General features: G+C 45.0%; 1 long non-coding RNA gene across 2 annotated transcripts; it reads right to left on the bottom strand.

Annotated features, from left to right (window-relative positions):
• Window positions 1–3600: 3600 nt before the first annotated feature.
• LOC130599416 (uncharacterized) lies at window positions 3601–22968 on the bottom strand. 2 transcript variants are annotated; one of them, XR_008972233.1, is made up of 4 exons: window positions 22639–22968; window positions 21819–21903; window positions 17869–18385; window positions 3601–4882 (listed from the first exon to the last, which is right to left on the bottom strand). It is a non-coding gene; the product is annotated as an uncharacterized LOC130599416 (long non-coding RNA). The 2 variants fall into 2 exon arrangements; XR_008972232.1 differs by having other exon boundaries at window positions 3601–3964.
• Window positions 22969–23575: the final 607 nt, after the last annotated feature.

Raw genomic sequence — 23575 nt, 5'->3', positions numbered from 1 at the left:
AGGAGAAACTGCAGTATGGAAAGCAAGTAGAATTGGCTGCAAGCTGCATGAATACGTGTTTAGAGAAAACTTCTGCAGAGGAGTCAGCTGGGAGGGGACCACTTCTATGGAAACCAAATGACTTGGCAGGTATTTTTCCACCTTCCTGCGATTGCTTATTCTCATTGCAGTACAGCCAGGCCAGGGCATGGCAGTCTGGAAAGAAATGTCATGCCCGGCTCTGTCACCTCAAGGAGCATCGTGCCCTGCAGTGACTGTGATATAGAGGACAGAATTATGGTTTCACTGTAAAACCAAGCAGGGTAAAGCCTTGTTTCACTGTAAAGCCAGGCAAGGAGTTGTCTATGATGACTGTAATTTGTGTGGCTATCCTGCACCTCGGCCAGCAGGTCTAAGAGAAGCAAGTAAAGGAGTCAGGTAGCCATAATTTTAACACGCAGGAAAAGCCAAGCTTTGCTCTAGTTCTCCCCTAAAGCTCCCAATGTCCCTGCAGCAGTGACATACTGTTGTTACCCACACAGTCTCCTTTTCTGTTCCTCTGACTTCTGAGCACAGAGGGCTGTGGGCATGCTGGCTCCTGGGTTACAAGACTGGGCTCCCATCACTGTGTAACTCAGTCAAATGAACATCTGCATATTGTCCTCCAGCTGCTCTTTAAGTTTCCTCCCTGACTGAAAAATCACAGCAAAGTCAAACCTCCACTGTGCAGAAAGTTTGGGCAATTTATTAATGGTTATGAATGACCCTGAGATCACACTGAGCTGGAGCTGCTATAGGGTGGCCATACTTCATGATGCTTGCAGTGCCAGAAAGAGCCATGAAAATCCTAAGACTCCATCCCTCAAGTCCAAACACCCCTGAAATACCACAGGGATTCAAATATTGCTCTTACCACTAGCAATGGCCATGAAATTGCCTAAGCAGGTGATCTATATATGGTATAAAGCTCAGGTTAGGTATTCCTGGAGTCTGATGTAACAAAGCCCCAAGCCACTCTGTACAACTAGAAAGAGGCTGAGGAGAGCAAAGTGGTATGAAACAGAGCTCAAGAGACTAAGTCTTCTCTGACCAAGAGGTGATGTTGCTTCAGGAGAGCCAGCTTGGATGACAGCTCCAGATTTTGACTGGTCATACAACACTTCCAACTCAGAAGGTCTCCAGTCACTCACACCCTTATGAGGTTTTTGTTATGACATGATGAAAGGCAAGGCTGGTGCTCTTTCCAGCGGTGTCAGAAGCCCCATGAGAACTCATGGCCACCAGGACCCTCTTATTACCAAACCTGGTCAGAAAACAGATATATTGGGGAGAAGATGTTGGCTTAAGGAAGTATGATTAAAACTTTCTTTTCAAACTTCAGGCTTGTTTTTTGTACCAATTATGAATGAAGATTGAAGTTGGCTTTTGTTCTATTGATTGAAAAGGGGAATGATATGTGAAACATACGGGAAAGGACGTGAGATTTTTACAGAGCTGCTCAGATAGGATTGATTCATCATCACTGGGATTTTAGAAGTCTAAAGAAAATCCATACAAAAGATAGGGAAGGTTTTTCAGACCTCAGACATCATCAAAAACACTACTGCTTTTTGAACATAAAAACTCCACACACTGCAAGGAGCCTTTGGATTCCAGCATTTTTAGCTGAACTACTCTTACTATAGATTTTAGATCTCCCCTCACAGTATCTGTCCTTCATTTCATCATTCTTTTCACTATAACTTAAGCAAGAAGCAGGAGGCTCACAACCTACAGTCCTGCCACTCACTGCTCTTTGTATCATCTTCTGAGTATGTTTATTTAGAAAGAAAAAAAAAGACTTTTGATAGTGAGGAAAATCTAGAAAGCAGACCCCTGCAGTTACACAGTCCTGGACCTTGGGCCAGCTTTGTGCCATGGACTGACCAGATCCTGGCAGTCTATTAGCAATCAGATACAAATCCTAAACAGATCCAGGTCCCAAACAGATCCAGCTTGACATTCAAAAGTCCCACAGGCTTACAACTTTACTTTTTCTTAGCTGATTGTCTTTCACTTTTGACCTAGTATATAGATTAATAAAACAGAGGTTTTTATTTGGGTAGTAGTTTCTCCACCACCCTGTTAGACTGTTGAACCCATGTACACGAGGGATTGGTCCAACAAAACTCACACTGCAGCACTGCAACTGAGTGCAGGCAAAAGCAGACTTTAGTCCCCTCTGCCTGTGGATTCGCTATGGTAGAGCCACACCACAGCTGCCTTTTCCTTTGAGAATGTTTTGCAGCCAGCCAAGTTTTAGGACCAATTTGATTTTCTGCAAGCCTGCTAATCAGCCAGTCTTGCTGCCCTTCCCTGTGCCCTCTGAGGGTATGTGCTAAAACCAGTGCGCTCTGGAGAGCAAAAAAGCAGAAGTGGTTCATAATACGTTTCTGTAGGACTGGATTCACAAATCACAGGGTTCCTCAGCACATCAAAAGCTATTTTTACCTAAAATAGAGCAATTAAACCCAGCTCACATCACAGTGCAATTCCCGGATAGGTGAGATTAGCTGGATGGGTCTTGCCCTGCTATTAGGCTGTAGTCTGAAACTGTATGTCCAATCTGAGCTGAACAATGACATTTGTGTCTGCAGGCATCATTTCTAGTGGTGACCCTGGAGTTTACCTTGGCTGAGATGCTTAGGGTCAGGGCTGGCCACAGGAAGCTGCCATCTAATCCTTCCATACCAATTTCTCAGATGGTTCAACACTGCCACCTCTGAAAATCCCAAAAGTATTTCACTGGCTTTGCTAAGGGGACAGTGATGGCAGATCCCGTTGGCAAACAGGCAGTGCCACAGGCATTTGATCACTATTTTTGATCCTCTTTCTAAGGCATCTCCCCACAGATGAATTCTAACTTTCCTACTGCACACTCTCTTTAAGCTACACCCTCAACATCAATAAAAACGTGTTAACAAATGAGTGAGATAAAGCTAACTAGTCCAGCAAACGCCTGAGAATATGTTGGTTTCCTTAGTCTCTAACAATAAAATTAAAACCTAAGAGGGTTTTGTCCTTTCTAGCACATTCAGACTGTATTTCTTCTTCCATTACCTTGGCGAAGATACAAGGCAGATGATATTCAATTCGGGTGATGAGGAGCCAAAACAGGTTTGTTTTTCGGCTGTTGGCAGCCTGGCAATCAATCACTGCAGCCCCACGGGAAGAGCTTTCTTCTTCCTGCATCCCTGGAGAAGTGCCCATGACAGAGCCTCCAGCAGCCTCTGCTCTCTCATTCCCAACCCCACAGCACTGCAGGAGCTTGGGGGTGGCACAGGTGCCTCACAGGCTGCACACACCTGAAAAGGGCTCACAGCAATCCCCAAAATCCTCCAGAAGATTAAGGGAGAGGTGGCACCCACTCAGGTCCCAGGGGTGCCGCAAGCCTCCCCATGCCCCAGGGACAACCATCAGCCTGCCCGTGTGCTGCAGCAATTGTCAGCCTCCCCCAACAGCTTCAGGCTCTTTCACTCCAGCACTTATTTGCAATATCTACTAGCTCTGACTATTTAAAGAGATCAGAGATTTACATCAGGAGACTTTAAATATAGAAGTAATTTTGTGTAAACTCTTGCCTTTATTGCAGCAAGGAGAAGGGAGGGAAAAGCCTTTCTTTTTTTAGACTTGGCAGGAAACAAGCAGTTAAATAAGTGAATACTATAAAATGAAAATCTTAAAGTGATTACAAGTATGAAAGGAGTGAATATCAAATTGAAACAGCCATTTAATCAAGACAGAGTACAGAAATCCAGCAAGTGGCCTCTTTCCATGATCCCATAGAGATGCAAAAGGAGGCAGCTTACTGTAGCATTAACAATCTCAGTTGCTTGCTGCTCACTGCTGATACCCCAAAGTCTTCCACCCTTTGCAGCTTTTCACATGCAAAATGCCTTCCTTTATGGATCACCCTTGATGTAAAGCAGCTTTAATTATCCAAGAACTGAAATAAAGATGAAAAAGTAATTGCATTTTAATTGCTTTAATAATGGCTGCACTGACTTAAATACTGAAGGGTAAAGATTAGAATACCTTTATGTTAAGATGCATTTCCTTCAAACACAGCTTCTTTGTATTTTGTGCCAGTCTTCCCTCACCCCATAAACATTCACATCAGTGTATGCCACGTTTATTCCTAAACTCCTGAGGTGGTTTGGTGTGTTAGACAGTGATATCTGTACACTGGGGCTTTTTACCATAAGCAATTTTAAGGTTGAGAGATTTTCCTGTAATGTACCAATACCAGACTTCTCAGCTTGAGCTATTTGCTTATACCAGCATCTGAAGACTGGGCAATAACAGCCCTTTGGAGATGGGTGACGGCAGTGGGAGGTTGCAGTGATGATGTTAAATGGTGGGGAAAGCATGCTGTAATGCAGGCAGCTCCCAGAGCCTGACAGAGAGTATGGCTCTGATGGCCCCTGCCACAGGGAACCTCGAGTTGATTTTCCTTGTTATGTGCAGTGGGCACACAAAATCCCCAGGATTTTGGAATGGGAAGGGAGGGCACTGAAGAGGATTTGTTTACTCTTCGCTGTGCCCGTTATGCTAAAGCGTAGGTGGAAACAAATCCTGCCAGTCAGCTGCAGTGGTGGGAAGAAACCTTGCCAGGCAGCCTTTGGCAAGGAAGCTTCAAAAGCCTGACCTGTGCTGCCATAATGGCACTTTGGAAATGAGTGTGACAGTCACTGTTCAATACCGGTGTATCGTCTCTGAATGTCTCAGTTGACGGGCTTTCCTTCCGCAAGAGGAAGCTTTCTGCTTTTGTTGTCATCTCTGTCACAACAGGAGCTTTAATTCCTCACACCAGCTTCCCACCGCAAACCAGGGCGCTCTCTTCTGCACACAGTTCCTCCTGTCTCTACAACACCCAGCAGTATCAAGTCAGACAGAATAAGCTCAAGAAAGGTAAAGATGCAAGCAGAATATAGAGTGAGGCTATTGACTTGGCGTGCCAGACAAAGGCTGGACTTGACTCCAGATGTGAGCTGAACAATAACAAAAATCTTGTACTTTATCACCTTTTAAAGTACCTGGAGACATGTCCAAACAATTGCTTCCAATGAATGATTTCAGGCAGTCATTAGCCTCACACAGAGAGAATAACACATGTAAATAACAAGCCAGTCTACTGTGAGTAGAAAAAAGTTATCAAAACCATTTTTAAGAAACACTGTAATGCACTGGGGGGGAGCAAACCTCATTCTCTCCCCCTCTCCCACTCCCTCTTGCTATTCCTCTTCTCTCACTGGTTATGACGCTCAGTAAGAGTTCAATACTGATGGAGGTTATGCTGCATTTTCATAAGCAGTCCAGAGGGAAGCCTTGAGGTTATAAAGCCGTTATTATTGGAGTAGTTCATTTCTGCTGGAAGAATCATTAATTCAAATTGCAAATCAAAATGGAAGCAAATTCCTCTATTTATTAAGCAACTAATTTCTCATTTAAATTAAAGCAAAAATAAGCCAGATATTGGCTATGCCTCAGCAGACTCCTGCTCTGTGAGCATTAGAAACCACAGCAGGTTGGACAGACCCAGTTCCCACCAGGAGCAAAACAAGAAGTAAGTCACAATATGGTCCCCCCAGGTGCCCAGTAGACCTACGGACCTGATGATGCTGTTACCCTGAGCTGACCCCTCGGTGCAAAACTGACACGTGAGGAACAGCACAAAAGGCTGCTCTGGGGGGAGATGAAGCTTATTGAGAAAAGATTTTGCTATGCTAAAAGCAAGAGTAAAGTAAATATTATAGACATTCTTCAGCCCCGTGTAATGGGAATACCGCCATAGTTAAGGCTGAATTGCAATTTGCATTCAAAAGTAGAAAGAAATTACTATAGCTCATTGCAATGAATGAAATTCATCTAATGAATTAGCATATGTTGCTGTGAGACCATTTCCAGTTTCAGAGGAAGCCAAATTTCGTGCACAAAGCTTTAAAAATATTTTCTGTTTTTTGCAGAAATACTCTCAGATGTTCTTTCTTGAAACATCTCCTCTCTTCCCCCACACCACTGCGGAGCTCTGCCCAGGGAACCCCCAGGTTCCTGGGAAGTTTTGTGCAGCCTCTTAACTTTTGTCCAAGCAAGGAGAAGACCAGTGAAGCCATCTGTGGGCACATCAACAGGAATGTGTATATCTGCCCTGAGGAAAGGGGATGGTGTGGGGCCAGGTCAGGAGAAGAAGCAGCAGCTATGCAGGGCAAGGTGAAGCCTACCATGAGCAGAGGGGCAGACTACCTCACCCAGAAATGCCACCATGCTTCTCCCCGGAAAGCCTGGTGCCCCTGAAAGCAGTGATGCTTCATACGTAAAGTATCCTGCAATGCTGTTTATCACTGGTGTACCTACAAACTCCTCAGATAGGAGTCAAGCAGCACAGAACTTTGGCAACATGAGATCTTGCGAGCTCTTCCATGCTGCAAGGACCCACGGCTGGTCCCCTCCCTCCTACCCTGCTGCAGCTTCATGCTCTGGGCCCTGCAGGGTAATTTTGGGATGCTTGGTAGGGTTTCAGTCTCACATTTAATTGGACACATTAGACTTGAATATAGAACTTAATAGACCAGAAGGAAATAGGGCAGGTGGGGCCAATGGCCACAAGATCTTGAAGCCCAACCCATGCCTATGCTCCTCCATCAAATTTAGCACCTCGACAAGAAAAATCTCTGCCACTGATTCAAAGATGCTGTGAGCACAGGCAAGACTTTCTCCCTCTGCATGCAGCTTAGATCTTCTGGCTGGTCAGATCCTCTCTGCTGGGCTGCAATGATAAAGGTAAAACTCACCTGTGCGCTGCAAGAGCCTCTGAAGTATTTTTTATAACACTCTTAAATGACAAATCATCTGTAGTAATTGCAACGTTTTCAGAGTCACCTCAAAAAAGGGTGCTGCCATGATCCAGCATGACTGCAAAGCTGGACTTGGTCTCACAAAGCCAAGTTTTCTCACAAGGTACTTGTGTTTCCTGCTCTTTCTTCAAATATAAAGAAAATAAATACCATATTTTTACCATTAAAAATTCAGCACCTATATTGCTTAAGCCATCAAACCTATTACGAACAAAGTGCTAGCATATTTTAAAGTAATAAACCAAGTACAGTATCTAACAGCGAGGTCATTGCATTGTTCTTGGAAAGTGCAGTAGGAGGATGAAATTGTATTTGTGACAAGGGGTATCACTTGATTTGAATATCAGCTCTATTAAACAGAAAATAACAAATGCATCAGCTCTACAGCACCTCTGATAGCATGCTGAGGAAAGTATTTGGTAGGGTCAGTAGGTAAAAACTGAGCACAATAATTCTCCTCATTGCTGTCTTCATGGGGAGCTCCAGAAGTAATATGCATTTACAGGGAAATTTAACAGAGTCTATGGAAATTTATTCTGTGAGAATTTTCCCTTCTTCCATGGTAGTTGTTTGGATTTTCTTTTCAGGTTCAGATTATGAAAATGATTATTCAGAGGGGAAAACAGCACTGTACAGATGCTACTTTGCAAACAGTAACTTCAGGAGGAGTAAAACGTTATCATCAGAGAACATGGCAATTTGATTTACAAGTGAGCAGACAGGAAAACGTGACAGTAAGAGAATAAAGATCAGCTCCCACAGCATGCAGCACCTGTAGCACTGCCATGGGCTGACAGTGCAGCTACTGCAGAGCCTCCTGTTGCACTCACCAGCTTGTGCAGAGTCTCTGCCATTTGCAGAGCACGCAGTGGTCTGTAGAAGGTTAACCACTGCAGATATGAAGCTAGCCCAAATTTGCCCTTAGCTAAAGCTTCCTTGAGGCTATACAAAGCCTATTCTGCTAAAGGATAGTTCAAAGGTCTGTGTGCTTCTCCAATACTTCCTAAATTCATCTTAACCATCTTATGAGAAGTTTATGTGTCTTTCTAGAGCCCTCTTCACCTCAGCAGGCTTCCACTTCTAAGGCAGAGACCCTTCAAAACCCTTTTTCAATCTGAGCCTCTGCTGGTGACCCTACTCTGTAGCTCGCACACCAGCCTAAGGGCATATTATAGCCAGCCTGCAGACAGCTTTAGGAAAGGGGTAAGGGAGAACACTTTCACAGAAAGCATCATCAGGCTGTCAGTGGCCTCATTAAGCAGAGGGCACCTTGGTCCCCAGATGCACAGGGAGCAGCATGCGGGCCATTAGCAAAACCAGGGCTGCCCAGGACACAGCACAGGCTGCTGTGGGGCTTACGGCAGGATGAGACTCACTGCCCTGGCAAAGGAAGGGGCAGAGAGCAGGCAGGTTAATTAGTTCATACTTTTAATTAATTTACCATTGCTAATAGATGTTACAGATATAGTCCTGGATTCTTGCTTATCTGACAGGGTACATTTACTACATGTCAAATGGCAGGGTATGATTTCCCAACCATTTCTGTCCGCGTGTGCACAGACAGTGTTCCTGTGAGCTGTGTCTAACTGGTAGAAAGTATTTTGGTCTCCAAGCCTCATCTTCTCCTTTTCAGACTGACCACTAATCTGGTGTCAGGCAGGCTCCTCTCCGCTGGGCTGCGATGTGTTCTGTGTGTTTGAGTGTGCTGGTTTGTCTCTGGGCACTGCTGGGGTTTCTTGTTATTGCTGGAAACAGTCATGTTTGAGGCTGCCATCTTTTCTTCCGTTCTGCTCTCTTTTACAACGGAGGGAAGGAGCTGTTTACTGCCTGCCGTGAGACCTGACCTCAGGCAGAGCTGCTGAGGGGGCAGGAGCTGATCCCAAGTCCTGCCACATCCCTTCCCACATCAGACTGCCAGTGCCAGCACTGCTCCTGCCACAGTCAGACTGCAGCTCTGCTGTTTCTGCCCTGATTGCCATCCTCCCAGAGCACAGGCACTAGCTCAGGTTGGAGCATAAGGGGAGTCTCACTGAGCATAAAGAGATGCACATGGATTTCAAATTAATCCTTTGGACAAATGTCTGCAGGAGAGGGCTTCTGCTCTGCAACCAGCAGAGCCTCAGGAGGCAGGCTCTGAACCCCTCTAAGCTGTCACACCACCCATATGAGTTGTACCACAAAAGAGCAGATTTTTGCCCCAGAAATTAGCAGCTCACCAGACTGAGATGTCTGCCACGTTTCCCAGCAGCTGAGGCATTGTGATTGCTTACAGGTAAGCCAGTGGCACCCTGGATCTGTACTTCAGCACTAGGCTCACATCACTAGAAGAGGTTAGGTTAGAAATCCAACATCAAGTGAAGAATGGTATTATTTCTGTTTCTTCCCTGCTGCATGAGGGAAAACTAGAGGAGAAAGAAGAGGTGAGAGAATCAGACCTGAGTGCTTCCAGCAATAATTAATAGCAAATGTGGGCAGCACACACAGAGGGCTCCACAGCATCCATGCAGAGGAGCATGTTTGAGCCAGAAAGATAGCCACTGAGACTGTTGAATCAGCAGGGAATATTGATGTGATTAACAATGATTTGATTTGGAAACCAATAGGAAGGAGATTGTTTGCTTGCTTTGTCCAATTTAGTCCATGAAATACTGGCTTCAATACAGGGAGAAATTCAGCACAAGCAGGAAGGGGATTTTGAGGAGGGGTGGAGTGGGGTGTGTTTGTTATTTTATCAGACATCCGTCTGGATTCTAGCTGGTGAAAACTTGAGCATTCAATCAAGTGTTTTATGTGTGTCTATAATAATCCGAACAAAGGAACAGCTGACAGCTCATGATCATTTAAAGATAGAGCAATTTCTATTTAGCAATCTTGTGACTGCATTTTCTGTATGTACGTGCAAGGCTTCCTAATCGTTCTGTGGGTTTTGTTGCAGCTTGGCTGCAAATGAAACACTATGAATTTACAGGAAACCCAGCACAAACACTAAGTCTTTAAGAGGAATATTAAGAAGCCATTCTCCTGGGTTGCAGAGCAAAGAGGCTGCATATGCACAGCTATTAAAGGCTGCCAGGTATAAGTTGTTGGGCTTATATTCTAACCCTAGGAGGAGTGATAATTCATCACAGGTTGCTTGTATTAGAGAGGAGCATTTCTTAAACTTTAGTCACGTTAAATTGCCTCTTCCACTTTAGCTCCAGGGAGCTGCTTCTGCCAATAACTCCTGGGAGCACTGCAAGAACTCTAGGTGTTTTCAGCAGTGTGGGCTGGGAAGCAAACTGGTCATTGATAAGTGATCTCTCCTAACATTAATGTTTGTTGAGATATGTGAAAAGCTCCATGATGGAATCCCAGACCCCATCTGAGGGTCTCGTTCTGCCACATTATTTTGGCTGAGTAACCACTCGCTCCACAGAAACCACTATAAAAAGTCAACACAAGAAAGAGCAGTAAATGACACACCAGAGCTGAAAGCTTGTCAACTTAGTATTGCCCTTGGGAAATTTATCCTCCTTAAAAGAAACAGCTTTGCCAGTTATGATGTAATTATTTCATAACTCACTGTGGGAAATCGAGGTTTTGTGTGCCCCATGCAATCCAACAGGTTACTCAGATACCCATGAAGTGCTTAGTCGCTCCACTTAGTTACTTTGGAGCTGCAAGGCTCTCCCTGGCTTGAATCAATATGGGATGTTCAACACCGAGTCAATTATGAATAAGGAAAGGTGATGAAATATGACAACGTGACAGCCCTGCCATTTGCACAGGTCCTTCCCACAGCCTGCGATGGGCACAGGCTGAGAGGGTTGCAGGACCCAGGCTGTACCAGGCACCTCTGCCTACAGCAGGAGAGCTAGCTGCTAATTCCTTTCCTCTCTCACAGCTCCCAAGGCAGCACTTCTTGAGTACAATCAGAGGTGCTGGAGGCTGTCTGCTCTGCTGCTGGAGGCTGTGTGAACTCTGCTGGCCAGAGAGCTGAGGACTGGCTTACTCATCAGCACAGAAAGGAGCAGGACTGCTTATACAGCTTATTGGAAACACTGATATCTCGGACACCTCCTATTGAGACTGCTCACAGACATCCCTGGTTAGAACTTATCCCCTTGCCCTTGCTGTCCTTAGGACCAGTTTCTCCATGTAGTTGTTACCCTTAGAGAGCAAAACTTAAACCTCCTCAGAAAGTCCTTACCTTTCTGATCCAGTCCTTGACCTGCTAGAAACAAAATGCCTCCTTTTGAAGCTGGAAATCATGTCTGCAATGTTACCACCACAATTTCAGCATGTCCATGCAGGCCTGGACTTCTTTGACAGAAAAGTCCCACCAGCTGAAGAAACCTCAGTGCTTTTGAGCAGTGGGCCGGCTGCAGCTCTGTTTTCTGTGCCAGAACACGTTTCCCCTTCAAACAGCTCAGGAAAGTTGAAATAGCTACAGACCAAATGAAGTGCCGAAATACCAGCTTATAGACGATGCTCTGCTGCTTAGAACAGATTAACACGTTTTACGTACAAAAGCAATGAATGGAAACATTGAGTTACTCTATATTTAGACATTGGGCAATACCAACATAATCCAAAGAAAAGTAGGAGAACAATCTTGCAGAGGAAAGTGCCATCAGCAGTGAGGCTGAGCCCAGACTGCAGCAGTTAGCAAGTTAAAACGATTACAGCAGTTGGGGCTGAGATCACCTGAGACCTTAGAGATTTTTTGCTAACCTTTTTTCTGCAACTATATTCTTCACACAGTAGACAATTTGAGTAGTGATTCAATTCACTGCAGCCTCCTCCATGAGTCATTACTGAAGCAACTCCTAAGCAAAGGTTAAGCATTTTAAACAAATGGCTCTACCTTTTGAGAGGGGATGCAAAACCCAGCTGGCCACAACTAGGCAATCAGAGAAAAGGGACTTCAATTCTCACAGGTGAGATCCATCTACATCCACTGATGCATTTCTATTTCAGGAATTCAATGCTACCCTTTTGTCTCTTTGTGCAGCTATTCAGTGAGGCTCTTTATCTCTCTGTTATATGTTTGTAATATTTATTCACATAAAAAAAGACCTAGAAGACCTGGACAACAGCCAGAGGTTTTTCAGATAAAAAATACCCCTACCAGTAAAACTTATCTAATTGGAGTAGTTCTGTAGCTCTGGCAGCAGAGGAGACTATTCTCTCTCCTGTGTGTGGAGAAGGAGCGTTTTGGTGCTTCTCTGCATTATGGAAGGGTGACTCTGCACACAGGAAGTTAGTGCTGCGTGGGTTTTTTCTATCTCTGTAATACACTCACCCAACAAAGCACCTGAAGAGCTGCCTCTTTCACTCTTATTTCATCAGTGTGGATGGAGAGTGGCAGACACACAGTACCAGTCCTCACAGCACCCCATACCTCCATTGTGACAGGGTCTTTCAGCCTCTGTGCCCAGTCTGAGCCTGATGAAAGCTTTCTTTTGCCACAGTACTGCCCCAAAGATCTGCACCCACAAGGGTGCTCTGCACTGGGTCTGGGTCCAGACTACAGTCCTGGGGACAATTGTCTCTGCAGCTCAGTACTTGGCTCAGCAGCTCTCTGGGCTTCTATAAAGGCCCACTTGTACTTAATTCCAACAGCATTCAAAACTAATACCACCACTGCCTGTATGCAATAGCTGAGCCATATCCAAACTTTGTGTGTGTGAGAGATAAACACTACACCATCTCGTGGCTTGCCTATTAAGGTGTTTGCCCTGTTGTTCTTACCAACATCAGCACTGCTGACAAAAAGCAAGCAATGCATTTTAATAAATCTGGAGTGCTGTGTTTGGTTTCCCAAGTAGCTCTGCAGGCAGCTCAGCAAAAGGGACCTACACGCTGCTGCAAACCAGACATCTTTGGGGAAGGAGGAAGGGGAAAAGCAAATATTCCTGGGGTTCAGATGAAAAATCTTCTGTGCAAACAGGCAATCCCTAAAGCAAAGGCATCTGCAGAGCTATTTTGATTCAACAAGCCTGGGAATGCTGAATTTCTTCTCTTACAGAGTCCAGGAAAGGAATGAGACAAATTCCCAGTGCCAGTCAGTGGAAGTATAGGTTTTGAGAACACCCCATTACTAACTTTACCCCTTGTTCCAATACCACCTGCAATTGTTTGCTAAAACTAATATTCTTAAAGCAAAATCGTAGAATCCTAGAAATGTTGGTGTTGGAAGGGACCTTAAAGATCTAGTTCCAAGCCCCTTGACATGGACAGGGAAACCTTCCATCAGACCAGGTTGGTCACAGCCCTGTCTAACCTGGCCTTGAACACTGCCAGGGATGGGGCAGCCACAGCTTCTCTGGGTAACCTATGCCAGTATCTCACCACCGCCTCACAGCAAAGAATTTCTTCCTTATATCTAATCTAAATTTACCCTCTTTCAATTTAAGGCTATTCCCACTTGTCCTGTCCCTACAGGCCCTTGTCCAAAGCCCCTCTCCAGGTTTCCTGCAGCCCCTTCAGGCACTGGAGCTGCTCTAAGGTCTCCCCTTCAGGAGCCTTCTCTTCTCCAGGCTGACCCAGCCCAGCTCTCTCAGCCTGGCTCCAGAGCAGAGCTGCTCCAGCCCTCGCAGCATCTCCATGGCCTCCTCTGGACTGGCTCCAGCAGCTCCACGTCCCTCTTGTGCTGTTGCCCCAGAGCTGGATCAGGGCTGCAGGGGTGGGTCTCCCCAGAGCACAGCACAGGGGGAGAACCCCGTCCTGCTTGACAGCCCAGCACCCAGGGTGGGGTGGTTTTGGGCTGGAGGCACACACTGCCAAACCATAGTGAGCTGCTCATCGAGCAACACCCCCAAGTCCTTCTCCTCAGGGCTGCTTGGAATCCGTTCTCCTCCCAGCCTATATCTGTGCCTGGGATTGCCCTGACCAAGGTGCAGGACCTTGCACTTGGCCTTGTTGAACTTCATGAGGCTGGCATTGGCCCACCTCTCAAGTATGTCAAGGTCCCTCTGGATCCATCCGTTCCCTCCAGAGTGTTGGCAGCACCACACAGCTTGGTGCCATCAACAAACTTGCTGAGGGTGCTCAATCCCTGTCACCAGCAAAGATGGTGAGCAAGGCCAGCGCCAATAAGCAGCCCTGAGGAGCACCACACCTCCTCTTCCACTGTTTGTACCTCTAGAATTAACTGGCAGAGTTCATTCTCTATTTCCCTCCCCCTAAAACGCCTGGCAGACACTTAGCACCCTATATCACTAGATGCCCACACCCTAATTGCAGCTTTTCCCCTTGCCTTCCCTTACCAAACTAAAAGCGGGCTCCCCGCGCTCCGCCGCTCTTCGCCGTTACATTCCTGTCCTCTAGTGGGAAAATCGAGCCTAGCAACTTCTCTCGCTCGCGGAGGAGAGGGAGGAAAAGCCCCGAGGCACTGAACGCAGTCAGTGCAGCCGCGGCTGTGCCCCGCTCCCCCCTCTGCACGTGTAGGCGAGGGGAAGGCTCCAGCGCCTCCGCTGCGGCAGAGCCAGATGGCAGGAGACAGAGCTTGGAAGGCTCCTATAAATATTTGTTCTGCTCAAGCAAATATGCACTTTTTCAGTTTCTCAGCCAATCTTGAGAAGTTTGCATCAGAGGCTTTATCACAAGATTTCTTGGAGCTCAGAAGGGGTTTATAGGAGATGGTTTCATTTAAGCAGAAGTCCAGAGCGCTTTTAAAAATGTATTTAATTTGCTTTTCTGAGGATGCGAGCTGCAGGATTAAGGGGAAAGAGAAAAATCCCTGAAGGAAAGTAAAACCAAACGGTAGAAATAGGAGGCCAGAGCTTGCCACGTGTCTAGCCAGGATGGACTGATAAAAGCTGAAACACTAGCTAAGCAAATATACATAGACTAATTTCTGACACACCAGATCCGCTGGAGAGCTCCTGTGAAATGATGGAGAGCAGCGGGTCTTAAAAACCTCAACACGTTAAACTAGAGAAGGACTAGTTACGTTGGAAACAGCGCATTGTATCTGAATAAAGAAGCCAGATGGGTGACAGACAGATCTTTTGAAGGCTCCTATAAATATTTTGTACCTTTGTTTTAATATAAGGTATCCCGTGCAAGAGCTTGTCCTGGCAGCTCCACCGAGCCATTGGTGCCACAGGTGAGAGCAATGCCAGCAGCCACAAGCTGCTCTGGCAGCAGCAGCTCAACCGGTGGGTGCTGAGGAGCTGCAGGGAATCAGTGGGTGCTGAGGAGCTGCAGGGATTCAGTGGTTCCTTCATCCAGTTTTTGAAAGCAGCTTTCACAAGCTGCAGCTCCTGTATTTACTTGGTTAATTCCTTCCAGTTGTGAGCTGCTGTTAGAGTTTGTTTTCCTGTTTTCAACAGTGGGGAAAGTGCAGAACAAAACAAACAGTGTTGGTTCCTTTCCAAACTGCATTTTTCATTCCATTACAGTTTTGCAGCTAGAAGCACTGAATTGCTGAAAAAAGATCTATCCACATCTTCTCATCTCAAACAGTGACTGAGAAAATTCCCATTAAAATGAAATCTAAGCAAAGGTGATTGCTGGCTGCAAGTTAACTTATACTGAAGCAAATCATCCCAGCATCGCTCCCTGTCTTTTGCCCTCTAACTGTGTTCTTTCTCCAACCGCTGAAAGAAACCAATTTGACTTAAAACCCCACAAACCAACCAGAAAAACACACCATGGCGTGCTAGAGCTTCTAACACAACTTTCTGACTGCCTCTATGCAAGCTGAGAATAATAATTTCCTTGTAAGTCAGAAAGATTTAGCTCATGGTAGGACTGCCTGAATACAATGTCCTGAAGTAGATGGTGTTAATGTTATTTTAATCCATGGTTTGGCATGGATCCTGACGTGTCCCCAGCAGACAGATGGGAATGCAGTGGAGCTCTCTGTGCCTGCGTGCTGCACATGGCACTTCTCAGAAAAGGCAGAAGAGCTTTAGTCCTCGGGGCTCACCAGGTTATTTTCTGCATCAGACCTAGCAGAAAAGAGGATGTACATGACCGGATGATGTCTTTGCAGCCCTGTACCTCCAGCCCATTTCATGCTTCGCTGATACTCAGTGAAGGATGGGCACACCTCAGCTCTCCTTCCTGCGTGTTCACCTCCATGCCAAAGGCATGCAGGGCTCTGCAAACCCTTTGATATGTGGTTGTACTGTGATAGGGAAATTTCAAAACATGAAACTGCTGAAGCCTGGATCCAGTCCTGAACCCAAGGCCTACATCTCCTTGATGTCTATGAATGCCCCCCAGCACATTGCATGGTCTAGACTAGAGGATTCCTTCAGATTCTATTCAGCCTTATTTTCTTCGATCCATCCAATTTCCTATCAAACCAGAAACTTCCCATGCCAATACAGGTACAACTCCAGCCCCTTTGGCAATTTTTGCAGTCTCCATTAGAGATTCACAGCCCTGAATGAAGTGTAGTTGGTTTAGCACAATCAACGGACAGCAAAGAAGTTTCATCATTCAATCTCTTTTGTTTGCAGTAGTGCAATTCCCCTTCTGGAGCCCTGCCTATCTAATAGGCCTATATTCTTCTATGTCCTGGTCCTCTCTCACCTGATCACAGCAACAGATGGGGTGTATGGATTAGACACTGGATGTTCATTGTGCCAGAAGGAGGGTGGACACAACGTCAGTTATCCAAAATGCACAGTGGGAGGGCTGGAAGGTGTTGAATGTTTCACATCCCTTCCATGTTTTCTCTTAGATGTATTGTGAGAAATGAGATCAATTCAACTCTTTTTTTCTACAGGTTAGAAAAAAGAAATACAATCCTCTTTGACTACCCTGATAACACGTCCTCTTGCTGGCTCATTATAACCTATTGTGAAGCATTTCAAAAGATGAACATTTCACCATATGGGTCAGGAATAACCCTGTTGGTATGGACAAAAGGTACCAATGCTCAGTTATACAAATGTGTGCTAGCTGAGGAATGTGCCTGTCCACACCTAAAGCATCTTTCAGTGCAAATCAATAGCTTCAAACCTGCCCAGGCAAAAAAACAGCGTAAGAGTGATGGGGCAGACACATACCTACAGTGGTAGGTATGTGGCTGGAGGCCAAAACCCCATCACTAGGAGCAAACTTCCCTGCCACAGCCCCGAGAGCTTCCTAGCAAAAGAGCCCTTGCTGTTACATCTGTAATTACATAAATCCCTTCGATGCATTTGTGTCAAAACCATTGACCAAGAAACAGTATTAATTAGACCTAATCCACACTTTGGAGGCACCAGAACATATCATCATGGCTCAAGGGGGTTTAGGGCAACAGAGTGTACATCTCAGCGAAGCTTCCATAATTTTATCCTGATGATTTTGAAGATGTGAATGCACAGAGAAAAAGAGGGAGGAAAAGAAAAGGAAAAATAGCAACTTTGCAAATGTAACTCTACTAAGGTGCTGCCAGCACAACTGAGATGTCTGTGAATAGTCTACTGTGACTGTACCTAGAGAAACTGAGTACACCCTGAAAGTTCATGTCTTTGAGAAATGTTGAAATATCATGGAGGCACCAAATAACCTAACTGCAAGCACATCTATTTGCTTCTCTCGGAGCAGGGAACTGGCCAACTGCGTGGGCAAAGGGCTAAATAAATCACCTGGATTCTCCAACGGAAGGCAAAGTCTGGGACCCCTGGCAATGCTCCATCCCCACCAGCCTGATCCCAACACCACTTTCCTTCCACCACACTGCTGCAAAACTAGCCATCTGTTAGAGAGAGCAGGAGGGCAGGCACAGGCAGGAGGAACAGGGAGCTGGAAAGTGCCCCAGGTCTTAGGCTCTGAAGAGTTCAAGGAATCAGGGGAATCTTAAAAAAAAAAACAAAAACAAAACAAAACCCCCCCCAAAAAAAAAACACCACAACCAAAAAACCTCAGAACCACAAAAAGAAGAGCTAAGCAGCAGCTCCCACAACAAAAATGTTATTCCCAAATTAATGAGATTTTGATAACCACCCCCTCTTTAAAACTGGAGTATTTCCATTCTAAATTGTACAAAGACAAAAATCTTCATAAATACCCTGTTAAGAAACTTCTGCTGCTGTTTCAGAGTTTTGGTCGAACGCAGTGCATGAAGGTTGCCATAGCTACGAGCAGATTTTTAAATAACTGTTTTTCATCAGAGCAGCTGCAATATCGCGCAGAGACGAGGGTGAAGTGGGGAGGCTGGAAGGAGTCAGACCAATTCTGAGCTCCTAATGAAGTGACTCCGAGATTTTCACAAACAGAGCTTAGAAACTTTTAATGCGCTTTCTGCTTTTTAAAGACAATATTGCCCTTTGTTCTTTGGCAGCGCCCCAGCCAGTGCTGTCAGCACCGCATGAGAGCTCAGTCAAGAGAAAAGCTTTGTTTTCCTGCTGGGAGAGATAAAAATTTCCACTGCTAAGCCCCTACCATGGTGCAAGTGCCCAGGCACTGAAGGATGTGCTGCAGCCTCCGGTCTGTTCGCAAGGGCTGTGTGAACCAGTTGATGTGCCTAAAAATGTCACAAGAACCACAGATTTCTGCATCCAGGCAAAACTCTTCCTTACATGAGCCTGCAGAGGAAAACACAGAAAGGATGAAATATGTAAAACAAGTGAACCTGTAAAATGTTAACAGGAGGTTTTGAAGTGGGTCTGATTTAGGTGGTTCTGCTTCTGATGGTGTTAGGTGATCCGTGGGCATCAGGAGGCATTTTCCTCTCCTCTAAGATCTCTCCCTGGCAGGAACAGGCAGAGCAACTTTCTGAGCAACAGTGCAGGCAGATAATGGACATTTCCGCACTATGGGCAACTGTTCAGAGGAGGGCTAGGCTACAGACAGCACTGACAGCATCCTTTATACTCAAGTTTTTCAACCACTGATATTAACTATGGCAAAATTCCTAGAAAACTTCAAATAGATTTATTTTGTGTCCTCAGCCAAGTACATCCCTGTGTCCCAGTCCATAAAATGAGAATAAATACAGAATAAAATTTCTCACAGGAATACCATGAGATTTAACTCCAGCACAATAGTAATTGAATTGCTATCTACAGAAACTGGAAATGCTTGGCTGAGTCCGGGTGTTTTTCTAGACAACAAATTAATGGTTATTATTTAATACACTATTATGAATCTGAAAGAATCATCCCAGTGATGATTATTTTTGTACAAATTGGTTCATTTGTCTATGATCTGCTTCTAAGAGGTAGCTCCACAGCACAGTGGAGTGCTGCCTGCTGCTCCAGCAGTGATGAATGAAGGCTGGTGGTGCTCTGCCATCACCCGTACAGCAGAGGAGTTTACAGGCAAGCTACAGATATTAACACATACAGACAAATCCTCTGCGATTTGTTTGTATTTCAAATCTGATTTTAGAACTTCCTTCACATCTTGAAATGGAACAGCTTCCTTTCCCCAAAATCTGTGTTCCAAAATCAATAGTTTTTTCAATAGGTAGTAGACCATAGAGTTTTTGTGGGGTAAAAGAGAGGAAAACAAAGGGGTAAAAAGTCAGAGAAAGAGGTTTTTTTAAATTAGAAAAAGCTAAAGAATCTTACCTTGGCAGATTCTTCCAGTAAATGACATTTTCTGACTAAAAATTTCCAAGTATTCAAGGAAGTGTTCAAGGCCAGGCTGGAGGGGATTGTGAGCAGTACAAACTAGCCTAAGGTGTCCCTGCCTATGGAAGGGGGTTTGGAACTGGATGTTCTTTAGAGTCCCTTCCAACCCAAACCATTCTATGATTCTATGGTCCATAAGTGTTGGGGCAGTGCAAGTCCTATCTTTAGCGCAGAAAAGAAAAAGTGGAAAATTCCCTCATTGTAGAAACTAATGGGAACCAGAAATATCTCAGTGCCTTAGTTAGATAAAGGGACAGACTGCTTCAGCTGGCTTTGCCCAACAGTCCTCTCCAGGTTGGTAGTGAGCAGTCAGAAAGTGGAAGATAAGGATGAGCCCCAGAAAGACAGCCCAGAAAATATCTTTCACAATAACTCTAACCTAATGTAAATGTTAAAAGTGCTTCTTTGCCAGTGCAAGAATAGGCTAGTACTGCAGAGTTAAAGAGGGATGCCAGTGAACAGAGGTTCCTGTACTTGAGTGCGTGTGTCCTGCCAAAGACACGGACCTTCCAAGCTATATTTAGATATTAACTTTTCTCATGTAGTGGTTTTTTTAAAGGAAAGAGACAGAAGATAAAAAAGGACAACCTGCTATGGCTGGGCTGCCACAAAAACAGAATATGAGTCACTGAAAACTAGTGACCTTAGCAGAGTTTCCATATATACACATGCACACTCACACTCATATTAAAGTGCTGTTGCTCTCAACTGTGCAGACATCAGGATTACTGAACCTGACATAAACTCATCATTTTCCTGGAAGTGAATAGGGATGCTAGCCAAAAAGAAGAGCCACATTCAGCAACAGATATCTTGTCTTGAGGTACCAAAGACCACCAAGTCCAGGGCCATCTCTAGAGGAACATGCAATAAACAGCTACTCATTTGAAAAGACTTAAGATAGTCTGCGGAGAATAAACGCCTGTCTGCAGCCTGCACTAACGCCTCTCATCAGCATTCACTGGACAAGGCACACATGGTGTAAGAAAGAAATGCAGAGGCTTGGGGAGGAAACGATGAGTGGGAGGCAGCAAAAGGGAGCAGGCTTAATGCCACAGGTTGCTTTCTTTTCTCACTTTACCTGCAATGCAAACCACAGGAGCATCTACAGGGCTGTTACTGCTGCAGCAGCTCCTCTCCCTCTGTCTGCCTCTGTCCACTCCCTAGGTGTTGCTCTGCTAATTTTTTCCACTCTGCTTTTGAAGTAGTGCATAAGCCCCTCCAGCACTCAGGAGGTTTGATTTTTTCACCAGATTCAAGCACTATCTTGTAGCAGGGAGAAAAGAGTCCTGGGGGATGAGCTAGAGAGAAGAGTGACGCAATCCCACCATATGCAGAGGAGGAAAAAAAATACCACAAGAGAGATGCCCCAAGAGAGGCAGGGAGGGACTGAGGACCAAGAACTAGGGACAGAATGTGAGCCAAAGGAGTGGGAGGCAGAAAACCGCGCAAACAGCAGCAGAGGGTGACACTCAGGCATTCTCATACCAGAAGAAGAAGGGTGTAGGTATCTGCCCTCATTTGTTCGTTGTGAATAACAAGCAGAAAGCCACCAAGTGCAGAGCAACAAGCAAGCTAAAGAATTCAGGGCTGCTTCTCCATTTTAGGTGTTTGGACTCTTAGTTAAAATGTAGGTAGCCTTGCTGGTCTGCCAGAGGTGTGCCAGGGGATTCAGCCCATTGATTTATACAGAACAAAATAAACAGAGTAAGATTATAGAATAATAAGCACCAGAAGGTGGCATAGATCGGCTTGAAGAGGATGAGGGTATATTCGTTTAGCAAATGCTTTACTTGCCCCAAATTCAAGTTACAGATCTAGAGCAGCAGTAACGAATACAGCTTGATTCACCTGAATGATTCTGCCAAGAGGAAAAAAACTACAATGAAAAAATCAGAATTTCACTCTGAAATTAAACATTTAGAGGCCCAGATTGAAGAGATCAGTTTTGTAAGTCAGGGGGCAAGAAAAGACGAGAAAATCCTTCAGAAGAGACGCAGTCATCAGAATTGTGATGCTTTCACTTCTGGTGTTTGTGCACAAAGCTGGTGGATTCAGTAAGGTCTTGTATCAATTAATACACGTAACACGTTCTACATCTGACAGAGCATCAGGAAATGAGTCACTGAATCACTTCAGCACCATGACACTGCATTACTTCAGTGTGCTTAGAGGCACGTAGCCTCATGCAGGCTGGCTGGAGCGTGAGCTGCAGGCTGAGGCATCCTGAGGACTGCCCTGGCTACAGTGAAGTAGAATAAACCAGTGCACTGAGAGGGAGCACAATTAGGCAGACAGAAGGTACGTTGGTTTGAAACTGCATGGTAAGAATACTGTTCTGCTGAAAGACACGGCACTGTCAGCCTGCAACTTGAGAACTTACCTGATTTAAAGATCCCAAGAATGTCCAAAAAGAAGATGCCTTGTCACCCACAGGGCAAGCAAGGTTCAAAAGTAACTACAGGAGCCTATAGCAAAGGAAGAGCACACCGAATGATTGGTCACTGCAGGGCTGAAAGGCAGACTTGCTTCTGCTTTCAAAATAGCTCTGTGTCTAATCATTTTAATCTGTTCTCTCCCACCCAGCAGGAATTGTGGAGCACAGAAAACACCTAGGCAGCTTTGAGACAAAAATGGCAAACTCTGGGAACAGCTCTTTCCTTCACCATTTTTTCACGTGAACAGCTACAATCAGAACATATACTTTTTCAGGACAAAAATACCAATTACTTTTTCATTACATGTGGGCTGTGCGACTGTTTTCCTACATGCAAGCCCAACACTGATGAAGAGCTGGAGCTCAAAAGCTAGGCATTAGTTTCATGACTTTCACCTAGGCATAGGCAGTCTGCGGCACTTGGGGAGGTTCAGCGCTATTCACATACAGCCATCAACTCTTTGGTAGTGATATCCTATTTGCAGTTCAAAGGTGTGGTGCTCTGGTGTGTGAATTTGTAGGGAATGAGGAACCACACTCTGGGGGCTCACCATGAGTACCCCCTCACCCTTCCTGGAGTATTACTGCAGGCACAAGCCATTATCTGCCTAACAGCCCTGGATCTGTTCCCTCACTTAGATGACGGTGACTTGTTCACCCCTTCATCTTTTAACTACTTAAGCTTAATTCAAGATAACATCAATTTTGTTATTATTAGTTCAAGACTTACTGTGGACTTTGAGGGGAAAAAAAAAGCATTACTTACACCATATTTTGAGGACTGCCCTCAAAGAGATGGGACTGCAAAGACTCCTGCACCAAAGACCATCTTGATTTCACCAGTGACCTTGTGTGATTACCACTATAAACACATCATCTTCTCTGCTGCATCACTGCCTGAAGGCTGGACTTCATAGCGAAGGAAGTGGATGAAGTTTTGTGCCTTCAGCCATCTACTATCCATCACGCTGCCTGCATTAGACATCCTGTAGAACTATTCTGTTCCTCTTCTTCTGCAGATTTTTCTAACTCTGACCTCAAATTTCATTTCCTCTTTCTGACAGGGACGATAGAGAAAATGAAAAAATGAGACTTCATCACTCTGCTTTGTGCATTCCTCCCTCTTCTTTAATGGATATTCTCACAGCAGGAGCTGCTGGAGCTGCTGAATTCTTCCAGTAACTGTAATATCCAGACTAGTGAGCACAATACACTTCAGACAGCCACAAAGAACATCTTCAACACCTAGAATAAAAACCTGTATAAAAAGCACTTCAGTATGAAGGTACATCTGTATCCACAGGCAGCAGCGATTGTATCTGATTTTTTTTAGTGTAAATACATTTTCAGAATAAAAGGCACATGACAGTTTTAAGCTACTTAGCTGAGCACGCTGCTCCTGCACCTGTGGGATTTTAATATTTCTATGCTTTTGCGAGCATTGCACCACAGGGATGAGATCAATGTATCACTTTACTGAGCTGGAAAAATGTAATTTAGAAGGTGTTATTATTGCAGGAAAGAGGTGGAAAGCTCATTAGCACTGATAACTCTTTACATGTTTAAAGACCACAAATATTATTTTCCTGATGCCTGAATGAAAAATTTTAGCACAGATCCTCCAATAAAAAATACATTAGCCTGTGACTTAAATAAATCCCCCTATAAAGGGATGCTTGTGCTGCTGAGCCTTCAAACAGCAC

This window comes from Pezoporus wallicus, unplaced genomic scaffold, assembly GCF_028554395.1.
Source record: "Pezoporus wallicus isolate ANWC-B61680 ecotype Strahan unplaced genomic scaffold, APGP_CSIRO_Pwel_v1 contig_4309, whole genome shotgun sequence".
Taxonomy (NCBI): domain Eukaryota; kingdom Metazoa; phylum Chordata; class Aves; order Psittaciformes; family Psittacidae; genus Pezoporus; species Pezoporus wallicus.
Note: the sequence above shows the minus strand (reverse complement) of the source record. Positions and strands in the feature narration are given on the sequence as shown.